Genomic DNA, 27,818 nt, shown 5'->3' with positions numbered 1-27,818 from the left:
CAACAGCCAAAAATATATGAAAAAAACTTTATTGTTTGAGAGAAAATAGTACGGAAACATTAATTAACTTGTAGGTGAATATGATCTTAGATCTCATTTGTATCTAGTTGCTTATATCAGTGTAACAAAACACAGAGACATTAGGAATATTAAATTAGTTGTACTCAGAAGACTAAGTACATTGTATTAAGGGAGCAAAAACTATTTAGTGAAAAAATATAATAGGAGGTGGGGCTTTACACGTATAAATGAAAATTCTTTTTGACAATATTTTGTTACCTCCGTGAACATAGGTTTGCACTGGCAAATGCTGCACAGTAATTGCAATCAATATTCTTTTCCACCTTCAGCTAGAAGAAGCTCTTGTATATTTTTTTTTATTATTCTTTTTTTTCCTAGGTGTCCTAAGTTATATGGAAAAGATATTTCTAATGCAAGCTCTTTGAATGGCTGGAGGACTCTGCTGATAAAGACATAGGGTGCATATTCTGCTGCAGAGGTCTTTATACTGTGGAATTGATGGTTGATTACAAAGCAGACTGAAGATCTAATTACAATTGGCAACCAGGAGATGAGGGAAGACTGCAGACAATTTTCCTCTATTTTTATACACAGTCCTTGTGGCATTCACATTGCTTTCAATAAGCGTGCTTCTGGCAAAAACTGTCAATGATGGTAATCGTCTGGATGACTGGCTTCAGAGAGGCTCCAAGCCTGACCTTTGCTATTGTAATCATCGCCGTCATCAGCACAGGGCTGTGCGCCACCCCAAAGCTAGAACAAGTGCTTTAACTAGACAGTAATTGCAGATTGTTAATGATAATGCTATTGATGATGCATTTTTGTTTGTGTTAATTGAAAATACATTACGCTGGGCTTATCTTTATGGTGGTGAATGATTAACACTTAGAGGATGAGGAGATATGTGGCTGAAGTAAGCAAACCAAACATTTTTTGTGTGACATTTTGCTACATTTACTCCACCTGGTACATAATCAAAATATGTAATACCCTGATGTTTGAAAAGGAAAGATTAAGATTCAAAGTCTGATTAAAAATTAAGTTAAAATCCTACAACTAAACAGAACAATCTTAAGAATTACGGAAGCCTATGGCACTAGCCAGTGAGTACCACTACAGTTGTGTAATAATAATTGCAGCTCAACAAGAAAAGCAGATCATGGATGCCAAATTGGGCCAAAATAACAATTTAGATACTTGGAGATGGTTTGGTGTGTGAAGGAGGGGGAGTGTAACTGGAAAGAGAGAACAGATCAAGGATCTGTAGAAATCTCTAAAAATTCTATGCTCTGGAATTGTCTACCAAAGTTGCAATAATTGCAATCTGTAGGAAAGTTTAAAATTTACATAATGGACTTCAACCTCTGGACAGATATGACTAAACACTGTGAAGTTAGTATAAGACACTTAGAAGTGTTTCTTTGGTCTCCTCATCCAGAAGGAAATTTGAAAATAAAAAGAAAAAAATTATTTGTAGTATTCAGCTCTTCATTGGAGGAGTTTTTCTCATCAGTGTTGCAGCTGAGTGTTGAGTAAAGAAGTTGAGAGAAACCAGAACTTCGCATGGAAACAACAGTTCTAAGCCCTGAGTGAAGGACAACTGCTGTCAGTGGTAAAAAGCTGAGTTTCTGTAAGACTTACCTGGCAGGTGGGAGTCAAAGCGCAGGTCTCTGTGCTGCGCTGGGAACCCTGCCTACTCTCTTTTGGATTTTATTTACCCCCCCCCCCCCCATTTTTTCCTTCTTCTACAAGTGCAGCAGAGGTTGCTGAACTTCATACCCAAAAGTTCAGGACAATGTGTTTGACTTTCTCCTTCTAGCTTCTGATTTGTCTGCCTGACCTTCAGATTCAGGGAAACACGGTTGTATTAGCACCAAGACAAACACATGCATGTTTTCCTGTTGCTCTGTATCATGGGTATAAGCATCAAGCACACACTGTGGCAACTGCTTTTGCACATTCCATTAACACAATGCATCCCAAAAATTAAATCTGATGAAATCAATAGGTTTCTACAAAAGGTTGCAATGAAAACTAATAGAAGGTAATCAGAAATGAATCTCTGCTGTAAAGTTGTACATGTTAAAACATCACTGTTCTTGTTGTTAAACTGCTTTCTAAGGACCGGTCTCATTGAAAAGATCTCTTTCAAACTGTTTCTAGAAGTTTATGATATTCTTTAGAAACTTACTATTATGTTGTAGCTCTCACTAATGTCAAGATGAAGCAGGTAGAGTCACAAAGGCATGAAAGTGTGAGCCTGTGGAGAAATGTGCCTCCAGTGTGCTTGTGATTAAACTTAGCTTAAAGAATTTGTGGTCTCTTGAATGTGAAAGTCTTTATCAACTCGCTGTGTTTCAGCAGCTTTTATGAAGCACTTGATCTCATTTTGGTTCTGTGAGCCTAAGTGTCCACTGCAAGAGAAATGCTGGTACAAGTGATGATAACTCTGCCAGCAAGTCCAAGAAGTTCAGAGATATCCATGGACACGACCAATGGGATGCACGTGCTTTCCCATTTCCTTCTCCCTAGAAATGGGCTGAAATGTGTTGGTGGGCAACTTCACTTTAGCTCATGTTGTACCTCTTCGGATAAATAAAGGGCTTTCATTATTAGACTCTTTCAAGAGCAGTAAATTCACTTTAAAATAACTGGGCCAAGCTAGTTTCTCTTTTAACTCTGCCGTCTTGTTCAGCTTGCACCAGATTTGAGTTTACTCCAATTTCTTTAAAACTTGAACCTGCAAGATGCGTTTCAGTTTTACCCAAATCAGTGGTGGCAGCACCTGCAATTACAGCATGTATTTTGTTCTCCATACAAGCAGTAGGATGATTGTTCCTCCTCTGATATTTAAATGTCTTGTGGGACTTTATAGGATAGCCACTAAAGTTGACTCCTACATGATGTGATATTCTGAAGTGAAATTAAACGTGTGCAGTCATATCTATCAATAGCCAGTTTCTTGGCCAAACCTCTGCAGGTACTCCTGAGACTCCATCATATGTTACCTTTTAGTGGAGGGTAAAATACTGATGGCAGACAAAGGGAATAGGCCATTACCCTTGCCTTGTTCATTTATTCATGTTAATACTCTACTGTCAAGTCATACACAACTTGTTTCTCTGTAGTAACTGATGAAATGCTCTGAGCCATCCTCCCCTTTCTCTCAGTTTAAAGTCTGTCCTTAAGACCAGAGCTTTACCATGTAAACTAATGAAGCTTTTTCCTCTTCCCCATGGAAATGATTTTATTACAACACTTAAAACTTAGGGTACCCAAACCTCTTTTTTTTTTTTTTTTTTTTTTTTTTTTTGCTGGTGTATCCCGGAGACCTTTACAAATGTAGAAAAGTTGTAAGGGAAGTGATATAACCCAACACTGTGAACACCATCAATAGCCTTTGTTTGCACTTTCCACAAAGCAGAGTCCAAAACTGGACAGTGGTTTACTGTTCTTATTACAGGAAGTGTAAATTATTGCAAAATATTCCACCCAGCTTTTGTAATGATGGTTGGTAAATATTTACTTTTTTTGAGGCCACTAGATAAATGGAATAAAGTGGAATAAAATGGAATAAGTCACCATAAAATATTCATCACACATTCTATGTTAACGAGGCCTTAAAACTTATGCGTACAGGAGAAAAGCAAGGTACTGCACTTAGTTAGACCATTGATTAAATTAAGCCATGAAATTACTGCCTATTATGAAAAATGCATGCTTGTTTTACTGTTATCTCCTCTCTTCCTCTGTGTTTTTGTACTGCATCTGTATGTTGTCTTGTCATAAACCTGGCTTGTAAGTCCTCAGTGGAGGAATCTGTCTTTATTACAGCATGTGTGCACAGCCCAGACATAGTGGCAGCCCTTGTTCTTGACAGGCACGGCTTTGTGCAAAGATGATGGAAACTATCAGTAACGCAGTTCTCAGAAAAGACCCTACAACACCATAAAACTCTCCTGCTTTCCTCATTCAAATGCTGAACTGCATGTGCTATTGGAAGATGCCCGCTCGTATACCCCCAGGTCCTCTGATCCATCAGGTTTATCGTGCCGGATCATCCCGTTGTTTTGCCGGCTGCAGTCCCACCAGGGCTAATACGTGATACTTCAGAAGACAGCAAATACCTCCCATTGTGCAGCTAGGTGATTATGCAAGGCTGTACACAGGAAATGCTTCTTTTCTATGAGACGCCAATGTTATTTGGAGACACTGAAATAGTAATAAGGCTTTTTCTGTTTGTTTTTAAAAAATTCTGCTGAAAGCATGTATGTATGAGCGCATAGCAGAGGTGTAAAATATACAGTCAGGTCCTTACTGCAGTGTTGCCCAAGGGGCATTGGAAACAGAAGTGTGTTCCTCACATTTTGTTTTCGGTGAGGTTTATTCTTTGCAATGTTTTTGAATATTCAGCCAACACTTCAGTGCTCCCTACCTTCCTCTGGGTGTTTGGGAAGGCAGCCTCGCCACAAGCAGCTGTTCACCGTGCCGCCGCCAAGGTCCTTCGCTGCATTTCGAGCGCTAGAGCTCAGCGTTACCAATAATTTATGGATGTGTATCTTCACAAATGTCAAAAGTAACCCCTTAAAAATCCGAACCTGCCCTCCAAAGGTTTAAATATTTCAAAATACATTTGAATGACTTTCTGTTGTCCTAAATTTCTTAGGATTTTATAAAAGCACGATTACTCATTAAGCATAAGTATTTGAAAAATATACAGTCCTATGAATTTTGCTGGGAATAAAAAGTATGTCTGTTGGCAACAGAAGAAAACTGCATTTCCCACCAAGAGTTTAACCAAAACAGAATGTTTAAATCCAGATATCAACAGTGGATCCCCAACTACACAACGTAGTACTCTGAGTGACGATCACCATTTAAAAAATGTGTTAAATTATTTCCCGACACAATTTGTGAATAGGCAGGAAGAGCCAATCATTCAGATGATTCAGCTCTGTCTTTGGATGATGTAAATTCATGGGCTTATTTAATAAGTGTTCTTGAAGGTGGTTACTTGTTTTTCTTCTGTGTGGTAGTTTCCCATATTTTAAACTTTAGAAAAGATGCAAGGGATGTAAAAGCCACAGTACAATGCTTTGATTACCCAGCTTGGTTCATTTCTGGGTTAAAGCTTTTGGTATTGTTTTTATTCTTTATTTTATTTTATTTTATTTTATTTTATTTTTAAAAAACCCTCACTGGGTTTGAAAATATTTTCTTCATAATGTTTGGGAAATCTCAACCAGTTTTCATATAAAAACCCTTTATATTTAAATACCTTATTAACAATTGTATTTATAGTGCAGGAGCCACTGTAATGGCAGGTCTGACAACCTGTGCTGCTGCCACTGCGGTGTAGTGTTGTGACTGGAAGCATTTACACCCCAGGGGTGTCCCTCTGGAGCCTGACACAACCCCAGGGCTGTCCCTTGTCAGCAGGAGGATCCAGTTCCACGGTCCCCACAGTCCCATGGCCCCACGGCGCTGCTTGACATAGGCTGGGATGCTGGGTTCACTGGCTTTGCAAGACCCATAAAATATCTGCCTGATTTTCTTCAATAAGCACGAGCTAGAGGTTAATAATGTGGGGATGTTTGATTCCCTGCTGTTTTAAATAATTTCATGGGGAACCTAATGTGATAGGAGACTAGTTAGAAAGGTTATTACCCTCATCAAACTATAGCACTTCTTCACTATTATTTTCTACAGTTTTCTCAGCCCCCCCTTTATTCACTGCAAATGATTCTTTCAAAAGACTGGGTGGAGAAAAGCTCAATCCCCAGCTAGTGTCCTGCTGATGCTGGTAGCAATGTTTGTCCTTCTGCCCTGTTGCAGTGAATGGCATGTGCAAATGGCATCTACTGCTAGGGCTCAAGGGTGGGAGATGTCACCTCAATCTCCAGGTGGTCTGAGGATGGGAGAGTGAGCCACCACATCACCAAAGCGAGTAACCCACCTGCCACGTAAGATTATGGAAGCATAGAATATCCTGAGTCAGAAGGGACCCACAAGGCTCATTGAGACCAACTCCTGGCTCTGCACAGGACCGTCCAAAAACCAGACCATGTGTCTGAGAGCATTGTCCAAACACTTTTTGAGCTCTGACAGGCTTGGTACTGTGACCACTGCCCTGGGCAGCCTGTCCCAGTGCCCGACCACCCTCTGGGTGCAGAACCTTTCCCTAACGCCCAGCCTGACCCTCCCCTGTCCCAGCCCCATGCCGTTCCCTCGGGTCCTGTCGCTGTCCCCACAGAACAGCGCTCAGCGCCTGCCCCTCCGCTCCCCTCATGAGGAAGCTGTAGGCTGCCATGATATCTTTGTCCTTCTTCCTCTTTGCTTTTAGTGTCACACATTTTCTTCAGACTATTTGGGCTGTGATTCAGCACCCTTGTTTATATATTTTATTTCTTTCTCTCCTTCAATGAAATGTCTGTCTAGGTCGATTTCTCTCCTGCATGATATCTTTATCTTTAGGCCTTCCCTCTCCTCCTTCTTCTCTCCTATGTGCCGCTCCTGCTGATCTCCCATCCTTTCTTCATTATCTTTTTAAGGAAGATATGCCCAGGTGGTCAAGAAGGCCAGCGATATCCTGGCTTGTATCAAGAATAGTGTGGCCAGAAGGACCCTGGAGGTTATTGTCTCCCTGTACTCTTCTCTGGTAAGGCCGCACCTCGAGTACTGTTTTCAGTTTTGGGCCTCTCACTACAAGAAGGACATCGAGGCCCTGGAGCATGTCCAGAGAAGGGCAACGAAGCTGGTGAAGGGCCTGGAGCACAAGTCCTGTGAGGAGCGGCTGAGGGAACTGGGGGTGTTTAGTCTGGAGAAGAGGAGGCTCAGGGGAGACCTTACTGCTCTCTACAACTACCTGAAAGGAAGTTGTGGGGAGCTGGGGGTTGGCCTCTTCTCCCAGGTAACTAGTGATAGGACTAGAGGGAATGGCCTCAAGTTGCTCCAGGGGAGGTTCAGGTTGGAAATGAGGAGACATTTCTTCTCAGAAAGAGCAGTCAGGCACTGGAACGGGTTGCCCACGGAGGTGGTGGAGTCACAATCCCTGGGGGTGTTCAAGGAAAGTTCAGGCCTGGCGCTTAGGGGCATCGTTGAGTGGGTGACACATTGTAGTAGGTGTGATAGCTGGACCAGATGAGATGATCTTGGAGGTCTTTTCCAACCTTAATGATTCTGTGATTCTGTGATTCTATGAGGTTTTGTAGTCTACTCGCTTTTCAATACAACACTTGGGGATGTCTTGTGGTTGATAATGGGAACCTGAGTTTAAAATGGTGCTTACAGGGGGCTGCAGTGCTTTGGCATGATCACCTGGCCAAGGGGAAAACATTTTTGTCTGGTAAAAACACAGGCTGTGGTTCATGTGTCATTAGTGAAAAAATTCTTCTATGGCTTGATATATCTCTGTATATGTCACTCTTCAAATTTGTATAATTTCCTTCAAATAAATTCTATCTCTCTTCAGAGAAAAATGTGTTTAACAAAAATAAATTTTAAAATTGCTACTTTTCTGTGTCTTTTTCACAGCTACAAAAGAATGTAAAAATCTGTTTATATCTTTTTTTTTTATCCTCTTATTTTTAGTGGCGAAAGAGTAATGGAGAAGAATATTAAAACAGAAAAATAACTCAAAAATATTTTTAATATCTAGTAATAATATTATGACAATTTTTTTTAAAAAACAAAAGCATTGTTTTTGGAAGCAGCAGAAGGAAAATTATTTTGAAGTCTTGTAAAAAAAATGCTCTTTTCACAATAATGACCGTGTATTATAGTTCCAAGTTACCAAAAATACTCAACACAATGCAGTGATTCATTGTAAAATGAAATAATTGCCTGAACTTGAGAAATTTGATAATAAGCTTGACATCACTGTGTTTTGTAGACTGACCATGTAGAGCTCTTGGGTAAACCTCTGAGTACAGTACTTTGCCTTATGAGATGTTGCTTACATTGTCCAAATCAAAGATTGAAGTGGAAAATTGCTTTGGTTTTGTAGAATCCTACAAACTCAATCTGAGAGGATGTATGCTTCTTGACAATAAAATCCAGTCCCCTTTGAGCACTGGGTAAAAATCTAGTTCTTAAAAACTTGTGACATTTAAGCATCCTGAGATATTTTTCAGTTTTGTTTATATTTTTCTAAGCCAATCAAACAAATTTCAGATTTCTTATTCAGACCAGCTCAAAACACGCATAATGGGTAAAATTTATAGATACAGTATTTCGAATAAAATCCAAATACTTTAGAAAGACTTGTGGAAGACTGTTGATTTTCACATCTGTCTGTCCCTTTCTGTTTTCATTTATAAAGCTGAACACGTTGTAGTTGAAGCACTCAGGTCTCTATAATACCATCACAATCCCCAAATCTGGTTACAATTCAGTGGCTTGAAGTTATCATAAGCATCTTGTTGGAGGGGGGCAGGTAGGAGAGGGGCCAATATAAACCATTCCCAAGTGACCACAGGGGTAGGAACCTGGGTGAAACTCCCCCAGAACACGTTGCCTAGAGGCTTTGATTTACCACACACAACGTGCATTCATCATCAGCTCCCACAGTCAAGTCTGAATTCACACACACAGGTAACATATGAGGAGATTCAAGGCTTTGCTTGCTCTCAAGCACATTGTTACCTGTGAACCATATTTTTAAAATGCATTTTGAGATTTGAGCTAATAATGTGAATGACATTCAGTGAGATTGCCAAATGCTGGTAATTTACTTTCATTTTCACATTAATGTGGGCCCACCTGTGATGAATTGGAAACTAAATAAGCACATCAGTTTTAATTAGATATTTCAGAGACTGGATCTAGTCAAACAGCAGCATCCATTCTTATCTATTAAACAGCCACAGAGACAACTGCATTCCTTGCCGTGAGCTTCGTTGCCTTCCCTCTCACCTCCTTGGCGTTTCTCTCCTCCCCTGTTACTGGAATATTTTAGAGGAAACAGTCTAAGCCAGGGGACTCCTACAGGGTTAATAACACAGTTATCACAGCACTGCCTGGTCTAGGTGATTTTCCAAATTTTACAGGAATTAAGGTTCTAAATGTTGTTTTACTCCACAATGGAAACCAAGCAAAAAATGGAACAATTGGAATAAGTTCGTGGTTTTGGCTTTGCCAAATGGAAGTGACTTTCTATTGATCATTGTTGGCTTGTCCTGCTGCACTGCCAGGAGTTAACCAGGGCAATTTGGGTACCCACTGGAAGTGCTTCCACTCCTGGAGGTGAAGGGAGCTGTAAGGGGGATGGAAATGCTCAGTGCTGTGTTGGAGCACAGACCAACAAGCAGTCAGGCCAGCAGCCTGGGAAAAGCTTTTTTTTTTTCCTCCTGGGCAGGTGCTGACAGTGAAATCTGCCTTGTGCTGTCTCGTACTGGCCTCAGTTTTTCCCCTGGCGAGTCAGCAGCGTGGCTGAAAGGCAGTTTCATATTGCTGAATGCTTGGTGTTTGTGTTGAGGCTACCAGCAAACAGTTGTTGTTGTTTTCTGTTTCAGCAGACAGTCATTCTCTGCAATAACAACACTGCGAGGGATTTGTGTCTATTTGCCGCTCAAGTGCATGCGGAGATTTTTCTCTCCCCTGATTCCACCTCTACTCCCAGGCTTTGCAGCCTCACCCTCTTCTCCAAGGCAGTTTTCAGTAGAAACCTGAGGTCTGAGCTGCACAAGCATGTTGCAAAGGAGCCTTGCAACGAAGAAAAGCCCCTAGGTTGAATTTATTTATTTATTTTTAAATACTTCTGCAACATCTTGATAGATTGAACGACAGCTTTAAGAAAAGTCTATGCAGTTATGGTTCTCTCCATGTATAATATTAATTTACATAACTATTTCTAGAGCTATTAATTACTGATTAAGAGCCATAGCAATTGTAGGTGTAGCCTAGTAGGAATGAACTTTGAACTACAGCCTTTGGCATACCTCTTGTTCTCATACTCGCATTTCCTTGGAGTGGTGAGAAACTTGCAGCTGCTGTCAGGGGAGCAATTGGTGTTGGTAAGGCTGATGTTTTGACTGAAAACCAGCTTTGTGTCTTTACTACCTCCTCCTCTATTTTTATCATTGGTATTTCTGAAGGAAAGGCAATCAGGTTCATAAATGCAGAGTATGCAGTGCTGGGGGAAAACAACTTTATGTGGAGGCAGGCATGAAATGTGTGAACACCTTGAAAATATTTGCCCAAGTCCTGGCTTGTTGCACGGACATTTCAGCCTACCAGCCAAGAAATATTTTGTGTGTGTATTTTATAAGTAACTGAGGTGTTTGGATACAGCACAGGAAATAACAGGGAGAGCCTGAAAGTAAATTCACATCTAATTCAGATTTCAGGCAGTTTCACTTAAAAATATGAATGCTTTTAAGCAAAAATATTTAGCATTTAAGCTCAAGACAAACAGTCCAGAGCTGCCCCTGCTCTCTGAGCATAACCCATGGCATTATCTCAGCACATACCTGTGCTAAGGTGATTCGGAAAAGATTCCCAGGAGATGCTCACAGGCTTTTCTTCCCTGAATCCTCTGTGAAAGAGTAATAAATAGTCATAACCTACTGAAAATAAAGTTGTGCTGACAGCTTCACAAAGCCAAACAAATTGCTTTAAGCGTATTGCAAAGCATTTAAACACGCAAACATATTTTGATGAAAACACTTTGTGTAGTAGCTTTAAAGAAAGAGAAAAGATGTGCTAAACGAACACAGATATATAACACGGAAAATAAATTTTTGCAAATAGTGGGTCATGCCTGCTTTTGGACAGCCTCCATGCTCCCAGATCAAGCAGGGCTTCATCAGAAAGCCTGGCTGCAGCCGAATTTTGAAGGATACAGACAGGTGAGGAAGGCTTTGTTTCCTCCCTCCAGATGAGAAAGTGTGCTGTAGTTTTGCTGGAGATCAGAGTCAGGGATGAAGGGGAAACTATCGTCTATTTTTCTGTTTTGTGTTGAGTGCAGCAGTATAGAAGCTCCTGATTTCTCAAACATACTTCTCTGCTGTAAATCTTTTGCATATTTCAAGCTTGCATTCCTGGTTTCAAACGTTGCAACATCCAAATCCTGGTTTTAATTTAGTCGTTTTCCATTGGCTGGCCTAAATTAAGGGTGGTGTTTGGCCTGCTTGCTTACTGTTTGTAAAGAAGACAGATTTACTGTTTAGTCCCCTACTTAAACAGATTTTCTATAAGACAAAGAGGATGCCAAGTATTTATTAATAGACCCCTCCTAATAATGGTGTTTTAATTAAAAGAGAAAATGAGGTGGTAGACTTAAATTCTTTATCCTACGGAAGAAGCGTAGGAAAATGTGAAGTGTCTAATTTGTCCCTTCCCATTCCCTTCACCATGGTTTAGAAATCTGTGCAGACCTGTCCTAGATGTAAAGGTTAAGAAGAATTGATGCTACAGCAACACATCTTTTTTGGCCTGAGTAGTCTTTGATTTCTGGATACATATGAGTTTAAAAAACTCTCCTAGATCCTAGTCTTGCAAAATATTATATAAAGTAATGCGTAGCAATTACTAGAATATGTGAATCATTCTGCAGGCCCTCTGTGAAATATGACTTTTCATAAAACCTGTGGCACTCCTTGAACTTGGGGTAGTGCACAGAAACAGTGCAATGAGAAAGAAAGCCAAGGCCAGGAGCGGCAGCCTAGCAAGGGTGGTCCGAGCTTGCGGTGTGTGCTGGTGCCCTGACCCCATAGCCATCCAAAAGTCAGTGAGAAACTATAGCTACCTCCCTTTTTCTGAACTTGAGAGGTGGGGATGAGGAATAATGCTTAGCTGCTGAAGAGGGGGAAGACGATTAAATCTAGAAAGCCCTTTGAATCATGCAAAGAGCTACTGCATAAAAAAGCCAGAGGACAAGGAACTAGCATGAGCAAGTGCCGTGTAAATACTAAGGCATCAATGGGTATTTTATGATTCAGATGAAATCTTGTTCAGAAAGGCAGGCGTCTCCAGGAGAGAGCTCATTCGAAACATGTGAAAGAGAAAAAGGGGTTAAATTTTCTAGGCAGACATTGACTCATCATATCATAACAAAACCTGCTAGAGCTGGTTAATGATGTGTCTGATACTTCAGCAAGTGACATAATGTTGAAATTTGGAATCAAAGCTGTCAGGAAATTGCTCCTTGCTCAAACACAAGATATTCATGATGAAAACCTGTTGTAATCTCCCTCTCCTGAGCCATTATGCTAAAGGGGCAGGGGGGAGTATTGCCTACTGACATTTCTTTCTGATCCTTCTTGAAGTGCTGCAGCTTTTCAGAGAAGTTTCTAGGCAGGGTTTTCTCTGATGATTGCTAATATGATACGGCAGTCCTTCAAAGGAGCAGAGCATACAGGGCTGCAGCTTTGGGGCTTATTTATGCAATCAGCAACAATGACTTATTTTAATTTTTTTTCCAACTAAACAGCTCGACATACGAATAGTGAATGTAAGGGCGCAGCCCTTTCAGCGTTGCCCTCCCAGTTTGTCTCACTTTTCAGGCCAGTCACCATTCTTTGGGGTAGGGTGGGGTAATGTCTGTAGTGGGATGTCCCATCAGAAGGCAAAATTGCAAGTACTCTATTGTGTATCAGTGTCTGCTGGTCAGCTCTACAAACGATCTGTCAAAACAGGGGTGCTATGGGAAGGAATTTATACCTATGCCACTGTGCACGTAATTAAGGTAAGTGTGCTAAGTTGCTAAATTTTCCACCTGTGATGTGAAGAGAGGTAGGCGGGCAGTTCAACTTTCTGATTGAGTCCCTTCTGGCCTTCTTCAGATCAGCAAAGCTGTCCACATTTTATTTTTCCTTTTCTCTTGTTCCAAGCTCAATTTAATGGTTCAACACAGAAGGTAAATGTGCAGTGCCCAGAGTGGAAACCTCTCTCCATAGTTTGAGGGCTGAATTAAAGGTTCAGGTACATTTATGCTGAGAACGTAAGGTGAATGATTTTTCTGTGTGTCTGTATTCCTCTGATGGGCACTGCCATGGCTAAATCGGGGCTGTCTGGTGCACTCACGAATCATTTCCAGAGCCGTCATTCCTGGCTGTGGGGTGGGAATGCAGTGTCCTGCAGGCACCACAACACCATGGACCTGGGGCTCCTGCTGCATGTCTGAGCAATTGAGCCATAATTACTATTGTAATTAAGCATAGGTCTGACCGCATTTGGACTTTGGGAATATTTAGACAGAGCTCAGGGTGGGATGACTGCTTAAGCCTGGATCACAAATGTACTTTTTTGGTCTTTTGTATAGGATTAATTTAAGTGCCCAAGGACTCTCAGGCTCAGCATGAAGGTGCCTAATAAATTTAAAAATCTAGAAACTTGGACAAATTCCTCCACCTTGATCTCTTAAACACACACCCTGAATTTGTATGGTGAGAATCTCAGTTTATATTTTAAAAACGTTGAGGGTTACAAAATAATCTTGAAATCATGTTTCCACGGTAAGTCACGACAGCAGTTTGTCTGTACAGTTTGTCTGTAGATGCAGGCATCTACAGATCCCTGGGCCAGACAAAATATTTTCAGAGCCCCAAACCTTGGGGCTGAGCTACACGACCAAGATTGCCAGAGTCCTTGTATTTCCATTCTCTGATGTGTTGTTTTTTTTTTTTTTTTTTCCTCCAGTTGTTTGCATGTTGCTGTGTGGTAGCCATGCAATGTCCCAGTCCTGCCTGCACTGAAACCGAGCCCTGCCAACACCAAACAGTCTCACTGGCACCAGTAGCATTAGGGCTGTGCTTGAAGAGTCATGTTCTCTTAATCCAGCTCCACACGTTTCTAGCCCATACATTTATTGTAAAAATTAATGCCTTTTATCTCTTTTTTTTTTTTTTTCTTTTTGGAAGAGGAAAGCAATATTATGCCTGCAACATTTATTTATAGTAGTTGCCAAATGGTACTTTGGGGATTCTCCCTTTTTTTTTTTTTTTGAATCAGTTAGTGAGGGAGCAAATCCTGTATCAAAGCTGTGAAACAGCTCCATGGTTCTTCTATAAACATTTTGGTGGCACTACAACTTTTGCATTACCTCTTTCTTCCTAAGAGAGCCCTGTTTTCTTTTTCTTTCTTTTCTTTCTTTCTTTTCTTTCTTTCCTTTCTTTCTTTCCTTTCTTTCTTTCCTTTCTTTCTTTCCTTTCTTTCTTTTCTTTCTTATTATTAAATCTTGCACTTCAGGGAAGCACTAGTAACCGTGGAAAAGGTCTGAATACAAATTTTTGAGTGAGAGGACCAGCTTACAGCCTGTTATTAGATGTTCTCCTCCTGGAAATTGGGCTACTTCTGACCTTCCCACTGTGCAGTATTCCCTGCTCACAGCCTGAGATGGCTCCTTCCTAGGGCTGCTGTGTCATTCACTTTCTGCACTGGTCTTTGGTTGGTCCACCTAAGCCCCTTTTCTATGGGTTGCTGTTGACAGGGGCTTTGGTCCTCCATTCCCCCCAAAAAGAAGTTATCTGTTGGCTCACCTTACTGAACTGAATTCTCTGCAGCCATGGGATGTCTACATCTGATACAAGAGTGGGAGAAGGGAAGAGAAAATGGGTCCAGAGTAAGTGTGTGAGCAGGGATGCTTTTTTCAGAGGTAGCCTGCCTTTACCCCGATTAAAGGATAATGCCAAAGTGTCCTGTGGCACCTGATTTCCTCTCTCTGCAGTCTAGAGACATAGACGGATGCCTCTTGGTCCTCCTGCAGCCATCCCCACGGTGCTGCCCAGCCTGCAGGACAGATGGCTCACCGTGCGACAGCTGCTGAGCCACCCTTGGCGTCTCAGGGAAGCCCGGCGAGGCGGCTGGTTTTCCTTGATACACCCCGCTGCCGCTTGCAGAGGTCCGGCAGCTGCTGTGGGGGCAGCTGAGACCTCTGGTTAGCAGCAACGGGGCAGCCAGATGTGGCTGGCAAACTCTGAACCTGCCTAAGGGCCCAGCTGCTGGCGGGTGGGCAAGCCATAGTCCCTGGTGCCCAGGGGTGCACCCCTATATGCATGGTGTCCCCTCATGCTGCCTGAAGCTCCAGAGCCGTTGCTGGCATGCAGATGTCATGAGGGATTTTTCTGGGTAGGAAATATGCTGGTCTACCAGCGTGGTCCTCAACCCAGGCTTGCAGGAGTAATGTGTTGGTGATGGAGTGCATCCCAGGGAAAAGCTCACGGAGCTATTTAATTCAACAAATGCCTCTCTGAGACCCTTAGAACAGCGGCTCCATAAAGCTCCTTCAGCAAGTTCATATCCTGCATAAATATTGTGCAGTTAGCTTCTCCCTCGTGTACGGAAGTATGGCAGCGTGACGCCATGCTGACAGCAAGCGTAGCACAGGAGGGTTAAGCAGATTTTAAACAAGCCCAGAAAGAGCACCTCGTTTTTGTTCAAGTTAGTTATCTGGGTATTTTAAGATACCCGTGTCTGTGTGTGAAAAGTCTCCTGTGGAAGAGATGTATGTTATTTTCTGGCTATCTTAAATGTCAAAATGAATTTTAGTTTGAAGTGTTTCATATCAAAAATAAATGCCTGTTCTCTCAGCAGAAGTATATCATATTTTAGTGCCCATTGCTCCCAGGTTTTCAATTAGAACTTTGAATCACATTCCTGATTAATAACAAGCAATCAATCATAATTAATTAGTTAAAATGTTCAACCGTTAAAATCATTACCATTAATTAAAATAATTATCTCTATTTTGGCTGCACTTCATTGCCATTTCAGGGAAATGTGTTGCTTAACTCTACCTTTTGTGCTCAGTATGGGATTGTGGTGACTAAAATGCATATTAGAGGTGGGGGCACGACTTTCAGAAAGCTGGCTTTTGTAGCACAGTTTTAGTTAGCTTGAAATAAATATAAGTGCATCGCTTACTTATTTTTTTTAGTAGAATTATTTCTCCTTAGATTGAGAATATCTCTAATGGATGAAGAGATACTGTGTCAAGACTGTTAGTTCTTTTCTACAGATTTTATTCTTTACAAATGTATGTTGCATAAGTCTTTCACAAATAAGACACAACATTGATATTTTTGTCGTATCATGTTGGATATCCATGTTCTCAGACGGAGGCCATTTTCCTCAAGCTAAATGCTGAGGAAAGTAAATTTTGATCAAACACTGAGGAAAAGGATGGGCTCTGCTCCTACTGAACAAATATGTTTGATTCAGGAAGGAAGGTGTGGGGATCCATTTAAGAAAAGGAATTAAGCTTCAAGAGAGGGGCATAGACCCACTGGGCATGAATCTCAAATTGTCATCCCTTTAGCTGTCCCTTGTTGCAGTCAAATACCTCAAGTCCTGCTGTGCTCCCCAGAAACCCATTGTGTATTTGGTATCAGACAAGAGATAATAGAGAGATGGGAATTTAATCCAAGTGTGTGCTTGTGTCAGATATGCACCTTAATGTGCAGGCAAAAGCTTTCCAGTTAAAATGTAGGCAGTTTAAATATAAGGTTATTTCTCCCCCATTTCTTTACTTGTCTTCTAAATGATTATTTGAAAAAGAGACGTCTGTTTTAGATGCTACGAAAAATGGTTGAAAAAGAGTTATTTGAGCTTAGCTGGATGTGAGCAATACACTTGTCACTCAGGGTATGGTGGATCTCCAAACTACGGCACCTCTAAACTATAGCACCCCAGTGCCTCCACAGCCTGCAGTCACTGCAGTGTCAAGGGTGATGTGAGATCTGAGGCAGCAGCAAGAGATAGATGGGGAGCTCATAGGTGAGCAGAGGAAGAAGTGTCTTTACAACCGCTTCTTGTGGTTGTAAACTGTCTGTGAGGCTTTTTGCTGTTTTAGTGTGTGCTTAAATCCCAAGCCGCCTAGGAGGGTTTCTTCTGTCTTAGCTACTATTTAATTCTTTGAGCACAAAGTTAGTTCTGGAGATTGGTTCAAGCTCCCTGCTCACACATTGCTACCTACAGCAAGCTGTCCTGGGCCATGCCCAGTCAGGTTTTGCAGACCTCCAAGGATGAAGACTCCCCAGCCCCTCTGGCCTCTGCCAGTGTTTGACCACCCTTACAGTAAAGAAGTTTTTTCTTACATTTAAACAGAATTTACTGTATTTTAGTTTGTGTCCATCGCTTCTTGTCATGTCACTGGTTATTTCTGAGAAGCATCTAACTGTGTCTTTATCCTCCCATCAGAGTGATATTCCTCCTATTATGCCTCCTCTTTCTTCAGTGGGTGAAGATTTCCTGTACTTATAAAAATGGTCAGCACACACTTGGGTCACTTTGGCCTGAAATATGGCCTTAATTTCCCGGAACTGTGATTCAGATAGCTATTCATTGCAAGACTTCTCTGCGCCCACCTGGGACCTTTTGCTATGTAGCTATTTCTTTAATCAGTGAAATATCACCTTACAGATTTGACACTCTGCTATGAAGATGATGGACACAAATGTGCCCTTTGAAAAATCTTTTTTATATAGAAGGTGGGCGATGTCTACCTAAGGCACATGAATTGGAATAAGGACACTTGAGTTCTGTTCTCTGTCACAAATTTTTTGTATGACCTGAGATGTCTCATTAGTAACTGACCAAAAGCCTGCTGGGAGTCTTTTCATTTGCCTTAATGGTCTTTGAATTAGGTGCTTAACTTTCTCAGACTCTCTGACCAATTTATATAAAGGAGATGGTGTTATTTGCCTATTTCATTGGGTTGTCACAAAGTGAAATACACTACTACAAGGTATTTTGGGATCACTGAGTAAAGAGTGTGCTATTCAAGTGCAAAGCATTATATAAATCTTTAGAAGCAGTAATAAAAATGATAGAGCTTCCTTGGAAAACTATGATTTCTTTTTGCCTTTGTATTTCTAGAAAGACATGTCGTTTCATGTTTCCCCAAGGCATTCAGCATCATCTTAAGCATGCAGGGTCAAGTCTAGAGTCATATCTTGGTGGCCTGTTCCATAGGATAGTGTGATGGAAGAGACTGCTTTTACTCAGTTGAATTTAAAATTTTGTGAATTTAAACTTTTAAACACCAGGGTTGCAGGGGTCTCTCACAATGTATTATGGGATCATGACTTGAGTGATGCAGTTGGATGTGACTTAGTGCAAAGTGAAGAGGGAGAAGTTTCACAGTTCTGTGTTATTTTATAGAAGTGATCTAATTAACAGGAGTTTCTGAATATTTACTTAAGCAGATACAAAACTTTCAGATTACTGGAAAAAAAAAGGAATGGAGGAATGGTTCAGTCTGTAGATGTGCTATAGATAAAAACAAACATTATTTAAAACACCATTGTAAACAATGTTTTAAATGCAATGGATTTCATTCCAATGCATTTTTCTTTCCTCTTTTTCTTTGTGTGTAATAGGTAACTTGGCTAAAAAAGTTATAATCATCTCCCTGTGTGACTTTTTTTTTTTTTTTTGTCTGGGACTTAAGGCAGTTGTAAAATGAAATAGGATATTTTCTACATATCAAATCTGACTAAAACCAAGTGTAGTTCCCATAGGCACAAATCTGACATCATTTCTAATCACCAAACAAAAGCTATTCAATATTTTGTTATTTACTATTACTAAAACATCAAGTAAACCTGAAGTAAAGCTCTAAACTGTGTGAAGTTCAGCCATTACCAGGTGATCTCTATTTGGTCTGACTTTCCAGAACAGTGGTTCCAGACTTAGGCTGGAGAATAGGGACCCAGAAGACAGTGGCATCTACTTATTTTGGAGCAGCCATCAGTTTTAACTTCCAGTCCAGAGCAGGGTTTAGACTTGCAGCAGAGTATAGAATACCCAAGCATTTTGTGAATCCAGCTTTGTTTTAATTTTGTAAAAAATTAAAATCTGAACAAAAGTGGCAAAACTAAAAACCTCATCATTACATACAGCTTCTGTGGAAATGAGGAAAAAATATTTTTTTCTTTAGATTTTAGTGAAATAACTCTCTCGATACTTTTGTGGTTCTTAATATCTTTCTGAAGCTTGTTACTAATTTCCCCTGCTGGCCTGTGTGCATTCGCTATCTTAAATACTAGCATTATAAATCATACCATTGCAAAAAGCATTAAGGTTTTTTTAATCCTGCTTGAAGGACCTGATATGTTGGCAGTAATGAAGAAAGCTACTTGAAGAATGTAAGAACTTGCTAATCAGATTGTTAATTGAGTATGCAAGCTTCACATAATACAAAGGCAAACTGTGAAGGTGACGATGATAGCCAGACTTCATCTGTTGAGTTGGAATTAACGATGAACAAAATCAAGATCCCTTTGTGGTTGATTCTTGTCCAGCTGCAGCCAACTATAAAAGACCCATCAAAGAAATCAACTCATTAGTTGGTAATTCTGTACAACTTCAAAAAGAAATTCTTAACCCCTCATCAGTCTTTCTCTGACAACCCCTTAAAAGCTGTGTTAATACAAAACAAAAAACATTATTTGCTTCATCAACTCAAAGAAATGGCCTGCAGGAAGATGGTATAAACTGAGGCTTTTAAAAACAGATCTATCCATAGGTAGAACAGTCAAACCACAAATATATTGTGACATGCACAATCTCCCCCAGTCACCCATGTCACACAGTGTCAATAGCCTGTCTGTTTCACAGAAAAACTACCCTCACTTTCAAATAATTTTAATATTGTAACAAAAAGTGACAAAAAACAGTGAATTCAGAAACAAGGCTGCCACTAGGTCCTTATTGCCCTGTCACTTCATCTGGAACTCTCCCCACTGGGGGAAGTTGCTAAACCAAGGGTGAATTAAGGATTATGGCTGTATTAAATTGGAAAAGAATGTGTTTCCAGGGCAAGACTTTGTAGGATATGAACTGTCCATTCAGTCATCTTGTTGCCTCTGTGAGTATGTACTTAACATTTCATTTACCTCAGCGGGACTACTATGAAAAAGGATTGCAAGCTTGAACATATATTTTATATTTTTAAGGTTTAATTTTATCAGATTATTCTGATATCAGATATCAGATCAGAGATTGTACAACCCTCCAAAGGTATTGTATTAAGTGGACAAAAATGCTTGTACAACCTCTATCTTATAGGCTTTTTAAAAATCTAAACCAATATTAGGTATGTGAGTACGTATGTATTTAGGCATGTAGGTATATGATTAGCTTTGTAGGAAGCATTATTTTGGATAATCTGATAAGAATGATGTGTGATTATATAGATATATTACTTTCTTAATGGAATTTCTATAATTACTATGGTAAGTGTACGTTAATTTTTGTATACTGCATTTAGACATATAGCATCTTAGAGGAAAGTAGAAGTTAGAGAAAATGAAGTAATGATGGGGAATAATCCCAAAGGTGTTATTTTGATCATCAGTTAAATATGTATTGAATAGTAGACAGCAATTTCAAACCACCTTTTTTCCACTTTATTCCTCTCCTTTTCCACTGTTTTTAATTTGTAGTCCAAATCAGTATTTTGCAGTGAGTACTACTTTTTTTTTTTTTTAATTCAAATAGTAGAAGCTGAGTGTTTAGAGGTTTTGCTTGCTTGTTTTTGAAAGACAGACTGATATAGTTGAAGATGAGCACTCTGTAAAGTATCTCACCTGTATTCTTCTGGGGTGACTCCAATATTCTTTAGAGGAGACCTGACAAAAATGAAAGCAAAAAATTCAGTACCCTAATAGCAGCCTTAGGTCAGGATTCACATCTGGCTTCTGACTGTGGAAACATTTTGTAGCATCAGGGACCAGTGCAAGTGAGGGAAATACTCCTTCTAATATTGTTCTCTGGGGCATGTGGGAAGGTGTGAAGTTTCTCTGTCTTTTGTAGAATCCAAGATAGGAGAAGATCCATTTTTCCTCCCTGTTTGCTAGCTACTAGGATGTGTTTGGACCTCTACGTGGTGAAGTATGCATGACCCCTATTGTGCAGCCAGCACTGCTAGTAACCTCTGCTTAGAAAGAGCAATTGTTTGAAAAAAATCGTTTTGTGTGGCATGTTTAATCCTGCTTTTATCCTATTTTTTAATCCTGCTTTTCATGAGGCTTGTACAGACCCTCACTGCTTCTGAAATGCAGCTTCACTGCTCATGGATTTGTATTTGATGAATGAAGGCTCTTTAGTCTTCCTGTCCAGGGCAGAAATCTGACTTTCAGTTTAAAGTGCAGAAATACACTTGGCTAAAATCTCTAGCTGCAGTACTTGGAGCCTTCTTTGTAAGAGAATAATGTTAATTCTTGTTCTCTGACCAATTATGGTTTATGTGAATGCATTGGGTGAAGACAGCAGACAAGTATGATTACTTGTCCTTGTCAGCATGCCTGAAGCTTTTGAAATTAAATGTTTCTGGTTTACCCTTGGGGATCAGCCTTGAGGCTAAACTCCAAGGAACTCTTGATTTTGTGAAGGTTTTCAGACCTATCTGCCCATCTCTCGGTGCTCCAGTATCAGAGAACTCACAGTGAGCCAAGCTCAGTGCGTTCATCTCCGGGACCCATTTAACCATTTGACCGGCTCGGACCCCCTTCTTCAGGAGGCCCTTGCCAAATGCAGAGGACAAGTGGCGAAATTGAGAGACAAGCGGAAAGCAATTTGAATGGGAAGAAAATAGGTGGGTGGGCACACGTTGGTGCGAGCGGAACATTTTGTGCCGCAATGTGTTCCTTCTTGCTGAATTCACAATTCACAAGTGCGTCCTATAATTAACACGTTGCCATTATCAATAAATGCTACGAAGCAGGACTGGGGAGAATTGGCAAAGTTGTCACCGCTCGTGCGAGGGCCATCCCGATCAAACCGTCTCCTACAATGCTGCGGAGCTGACGGGAGCCAAAGAAAGGACACCAGAAGTTGGCATTCTGGGTGTGAGCCTTTCTCTCCCGCAGCCCCGCGGTTTCGGCTGGCTTTCGTTCGAGCCAAGTTGGCATGTGCTGTCTCTTAGCAACTGTGAGCCGGCTGCTCTGAGCCGTCCGGTGGTGACGTGCTGCTTGGCCACCCCTCCTGAGTGGTGGTGGTGACGATGGCCACCATGGTGGAATCATCCCCCCTGGCTTTCTGACGCCTCAGCTCATCGGTGAGCTACCTCCTCACTTCATTCATCCAGAGTGCTGTGGAAAGCCGGAATCTGGTAGGACTGGCACTAATATGTCCATTTGAGGCTACCACCGCTGTAGGAACAGGGATGCAAACTACTCTAACATGTTGGAAGATGTCCTCAGCACATCTGTTCCTTTCCTCTGTTGAAAGCTTTCTCGCACTACTGCTTGACAAGGTGGGCTCTGCTCGGTGACAGCAAGCACGTGTGCAGATTTTACACACTGCAAAATACACGTGTGGGGTCACTGGGAGGCTACATGCACTAGTTTTTTTCTGATTTTGTGAAAAAGTTTCAAGATCCAAAATAGAAATGATCCAAATGTGGATGTTGGAAATGACCCCTGTTTGTCAGGGAAATAGGCTTTGTCATCGTAGCAGACAGCCCCTGGCAATGGCTGGAATGGTGCAACTCCAAAGATGGAACAGCATCATCGCAACTCATTTGGCTGCTTCCACCTGATGACGATTCTCACCCAAGTTTTACAGCAGCTTAGTACGTGAGCTTCAAATCACTTCATCCTTTCTACATATTGAGCAAACACATTTACAAATGTCACCTGTTATAAAAAATATATATATATCCACAAAAGTATTTTACTTTTAATTTTGGTTAAATGTTTGAGCTTTTTTGCTCAGTTTTGGTTTTCAGGATTTTCTGGATCCCTCTTATTTTCTCCTTTTATAGGTACTAGTCCCTTATGGGTATTATTATTATTTGCCTTTGCTTTCTCCCCCAAAATTTAGTTTTTAAAATGTTAAGTCCAGTTCACAGATTCCCATGCCTTGGCTACATCTCAGAGCAGTGGACTTAAAAAGAAGGAACACGTCTTTGCTTTTTCCTGGGCTTGATCTTCACTGTGTTACCATCAAAAATGAATGCAGTCATGCTTATGTAAATGTATTCCTTTAGTTTTACTTTCCAGCCTTGAGTAGTTTTTCTATAATTGCAATGATGGAGCAATTTAGATATATTCTGCAATGCAATGTCTTAAAGACTGAGTGCTTTTGCGCACAGAGTATTAAATGCAATTTCAGTACTGAAACTAATGATTAAAAACAAAACAGAACAAAACAAAACATTATTTATTTTTTTCTAGAAAATGCAAGTCCTTGAGGAAATCAGTGTCTTTGCACCATGCTGTGTGACTCAGTGCTAACAAGATCTAGAGAGCCTACAGTCCTACGGAATGTCCCTAAACATCCATTTTGCTCTACCTTATCTCTACCTTGCCCAGAGAAGCTGTGGATGCCCCATCCCTAGAATTGTTCAAGACCAGGCTGGACGAGGCCCTGGACAACCTGTTCCAGTGGGTGGCATCCCTGCCCATGGCAGGGGGATTGGAACTACGTGATTTTTAAGGTCCCTTCCAACCCAAGCCATTCTATGATTCTATTATTTCAAGTACCTGAATAGGGAAAAAATATGATCAAGATCCTTGCAATGATTTAGAATTGACTCTTTCAGCTATATTTTTCACTCAGTTTTGTATAATACCATACCTTCTTTCTGAAAGCCCAAATAAGAACATTTTCTGGCATCACTCAACAAGATCTCATTTGTGCTCCCATTGGACCTCTTTACATTTTCATGCAGAAGCTGAAAAGGCTCCCAAAAGCTCTTATGCTCTTTTCTGCCCATTGGTGGAAGCTAAATCACTTAACTTGCTGTTAACAATTTCAAAAATAGATTAGTGAATTTCTTATTCCTTTCTCTGTTGAAGGTAGCAAGTGTTTAATAGGACTTGCTATGGCAAGCGGAGTTGAGATAGGTGCAAGCTGAGAGGGGAAAACAAGCTGGTAATTCATAAAGCCCTAAGTGAGTCACAAAGGTTTTCCTTTATGGGCAGGATAAAGCTAACAGCTGCTCTACTGCATTCCATTTGCCTGAGTCAACAGGCCCATTCTAATAGTTTGTTGATTATCTTACATTTTGTCAATATTGTGGTATGATTTCCATGTTTGTTTTATTATTACTCAGATTGACAACATTTTATTTTGTGAGCTATGATGAGATAGAGCTTAGGGTGTGATGATAAGAATGATTTATCTGCAATTGCCATTGTTAGCAGATTGTTTAGTAGTAGCTACTGCCCTACGCTAGCTATTTAATGATTTTTGCTTTCTCTCTCGTGGCCCCCAATCAAACTGATTTTTTTTTTTTTTTCCAATCAGTTGTTTAAACCATTGTCCCTATCACTCATGGTTGTTTGGTATTCTTAAGGTGCAAAACATATTGTCTGTCTCCTCTCAATGCCAAGTTCCTTCCCTTGACCTAGGGATCATATTTGAAGTATTCTGACAGGGAAGCAGTAGAGTGGGTCTCTGGGCTGCTGTCCTTCATGCCCTGGTATGGGAAAAAAAATGAATGCTTATGTCCAAGCATGGGTGGTCACTATCTTTCCTACACTCTGTGCTGGAGGCTCAGGAGAGAGCAGTGGCCATCCTTGCTGTCTCCAATGGGCACAGACTAGCACTAACTGTGTAGTTCTCAACCTGTTAGCGTATCTTCTTTGATGTATGTTGCTAACCAGTCCATCTACCTATTATAGGAACATGAAGTGCTTAATATGTTCTAGAAAATCAGCTATTAGGGACCTAGGGGAAATGTAACTGATTATACTGTATAAATGTATGATATGAACTCATACTATAGGGGACAGGGAACAATGGTTTTAAAATAAGAGAGTAGATTTAGATTGGATATAAGGAAGAAATTTTTCATGATGAGGGTGGTGAGAAACTGAAAGAGGGAAGTTGTAGACACCCCATCATTGGAAATGTTCACAGCTGAATTGGACAGGGCTTTTGGACAACCTGATCTAGTGAAAGATGTCACTGCCCATGTCAGGGGTGTTGGACTAGTTAATCTTTAAGGTCCTTTCCAGCCCAAGCCATTCTATGATTCTCTGAACATGCACAGTAGTGTGTAATGAAGAGAGAACCTCCCAATAGCTGAATTTGTTTTTTTATTGCTACCAATGGAAATTTAAACAATGGCAAGGAGTTACAGTGACCCCAAACAAATAATTAATAAGATTGTGGATCTGAACCTTACCATATTATATATTCAGCCCTAAATTGCTTCATTCTGTCTTCTCCCTGTAGACATACCCTATTGGAAACATATGAAAAGTTCCAAACATAAATGGCATGTCCCTAATAAATAAATGATTATGCTGGGAGCAGCAAGAATATTTTTCTGTTTTCTTTCAGCTACTGTTATGCAAGTGTTAGCAATTTTCACAACAGTTCAGAATTCCCATACCCATCTGTAGTGATTTCCCTTAGACACCCATAAACCCACTTTCTGAATTTTTTAATGTATTTTTAACTGTGCTAGAAGAAATACTCAATTCATCTGATGTGCATAAAGCATTCTACTTTGTCAAATCATTTTTAAACTTCAGCAGTGAGTGCAGTAACATTAATTATAGCCATGTACCTTGCTCTGCTATTTCAAACTGCCCACTATTTATCTAAGATGCTCCAGTATCTTCTATCACTCTAATCATTTGCAAATTTATGTTACTCTTTTACCTTTTCATGCTTGCTATGGCAAAATATGTAATAATAGACTGTAATTAAATCTTCTTCAACTTACTTTATCACTGTACATCTTCTCTATACATTTTCATCTTTCCACCCTCCATCAGATGATGAAACTGACAGAAAGGAAAGATACTGCTTGTGCTGCACAAATGCTTATGTGAGAATTAATCTGAAATTAATCTAAAAAAAAAAACACATTAAATTAATCTAATATTTAATGAAGCTCTCAAGTTTTAGGATGTTAAGCCTAGTTTGGCTACATTTGAACTGAGCTATTGCTATTCAAGTTCTGCAGTGATAGTAAGTTTGGTTAGGAAGTGAAATTTTTTAGCTTAAAGTAACATAACAAAAAATTGTGTTATAGTGAATCATTAGTAACACAGCAATTTCAGTGGTATCAAACTTTCCACCTTGGCTGTGTGTAGTGGGTTTACGTGGCAAGGTTTTTGGTAGCAGGGGGCCATAGGGGCAGCTTCTGTGAGAAGGATCTAGAAGCTGCCCCATGTTTGGTAAGGGCCCCACTGCTGACCAGAGCTGAGCCAATAAGTGATGTTGTTTTGCGCCTCTGTGAGAGCATATTTAAGTCAGCGAAAAAAAAACGCTGCGCCACACAGCAGCTGGGAGAGTGAGAGGAGCGAGGAACAGCCTTGGAGGCACCAAGGTCAGTGAAGAAGGAGGGGGAGAGGTGCTCCAGGCGCCGGAGCAGAAGTCCCCTGCGGCCTGTGGTGAGGACCATGGTGAAGCAGGCTGTCCCCCTGCAGCCCATGGAGTACCACGGTGGAGCAGGTTCCACGCTGCAGCCCGTGGAGGAGACCACGGTGGAGCAGGTGGACCTGCACCGACAGAGGCTGCGGCCTGTGGAAGACCCCTGCCGGAGCAGATTCCGGGCCGGAGCTGTAGCCCGTGGAAAGGAGACCACGCAGGAGCAGGTGACCTGGCAGGAGCTGCTGCCCGTGGAGGACCCAGGTTGGAGCAGTTTGCTCCTGAGGGATGGACCCCGTGGTATGGACCCATATCTGGAGCAGTTCGTGAAGAGCTGCTGCCTGTGGGCAGCCCACGCCGGATCAGTTCAGCAAGGACTGCATCCCGTGGGAGGGACCCCACAGCACAGGGGACGAGAGTGACCGAGAAGGAGCGGCAGAGAAGAAGCGCTATAGACTGACCGTAACCCCCATTCCCCTGTTCCCCTGCACCACTCAGGGGGAGGAGGTGGAAGAGGGCGGATGGGGGGAAGGTGCTTTTGGTTTCTTTCCTTTGTTTCTCGCTTCTCTAGCTTGTTAGTAATAAGCAATAAATCTTACTGTCTCCCTATGCTGAGTCTGTTTTGCCCATCACGATAATTACTGTGCGATCTCCTCGTCCTTATCTCAACCCTTGAGCCCTTTTCATCGTATTTTCTCCCCGTTCCTCTTTGAGGAGGGGGAGCGAGAGAGCAGATGTGGTGGAGCTCGGCCGCCCACCCGAGTAAAACCACCACATTGTGGTGAAAAATGTTTAAACAAAAGGATCAATTCCATCCACTTATTTTTTTCTTTAAGCCAATGGAAAGCACTTTATTCTAGTCCTGATCTCATCCTGGTCTTTAGTAGTGACAGGAAATATTGTTAAACTAGAGTGAATTTCTAAAGGAATGAACTATGTGACTGATAAAAAGAATGGGTGATCAGAGATCAGGTACAACTTCTGGCTTCTGATGAAAATGAAAGTGAGTATCTTTTATTGTATATTATCCAAAAGAATATAGGGATTGTGGCAAGGAATAGTAGGGATTGTTCCATTAATTTCCAATACTTAAGAAAAAAAAAAGGTGTAAATGGGTGAAATTTTTAGCATCTTTTATTTATTTATTTATTTATTTATTTAGTGATGGAAACTGGATGTCATTGAATGAGAGTTTCTTTATTAATTTTATATACAGAAATTTCAATTAGACTTCCCCTTCTAGCAAAATTTGTAGTATGCTATGAACATACGACTGACTTCCTCTGTGGGATGTTGCAGTCTCATAAAACTCCTTAGGAACTTCTTATTATTATTTATTAAAGAATTTATTAATTTATTACTTAAAGAATAGTCTCAGACTAAGTCCTATTAATTTCCTTATTAGGCACAAAAATTAAGGACAACAGAAATCAGACATTTCTCAAAAATCTTCAGTGTGGATTTCAGGAATTTAAATGAAAACATGCTAATCAAAAAAAAATAACCTTAGATTATAAGTAAATCTT

At 40.8% G+C, this 27,818-nt stretch overlaps 1 long non-coding RNA gene across 5 annotated transcripts in view; it reads left to right on the top strand.

Moving 5' to 3' along the window:
• The first annotated feature begins 7,815 nt into the window (after positions 1-7,815).
• LOC125182550 (uncharacterized) overlaps positions 7,816-27,818 on the top strand; it is a 77,544-nt gene continuing 57,541 nt past the window's right edge. For 2 of the 5 annotated variants that reach the window (XR_007162565.2, XR_007162566.2), the window contains exon 1: positions 7,827-12,706. This is a non-coding gene — a long non-coding RNA (uncharacterized lncRNA). Of the gene's footprint in view, positions 12,707-27,818 lie in introns of all 5 variants that reach the window. The other 3 variants (XR_010829705.1, XR_010829706.1, XR_007162567.2) reach the window with 3 other exon arrangements.

The sequence above is a fragment of the Anser cygnoides genome, chromosome 2 (assembly GCF_040182565.1).
Source record: "Anser cygnoides isolate HZ-2024a breed goose chromosome 2, Taihu_goose_T2T_genome, whole genome shotgun sequence".
NCBI lineage: Eukaryota > Metazoa > Chordata > Aves > Anseriformes > Anatidae > Anser > Anser cygnoides.
Note: the sequence above shows the minus strand (reverse complement) of the source record. Positions and strands in the feature narration are given on the sequence as shown.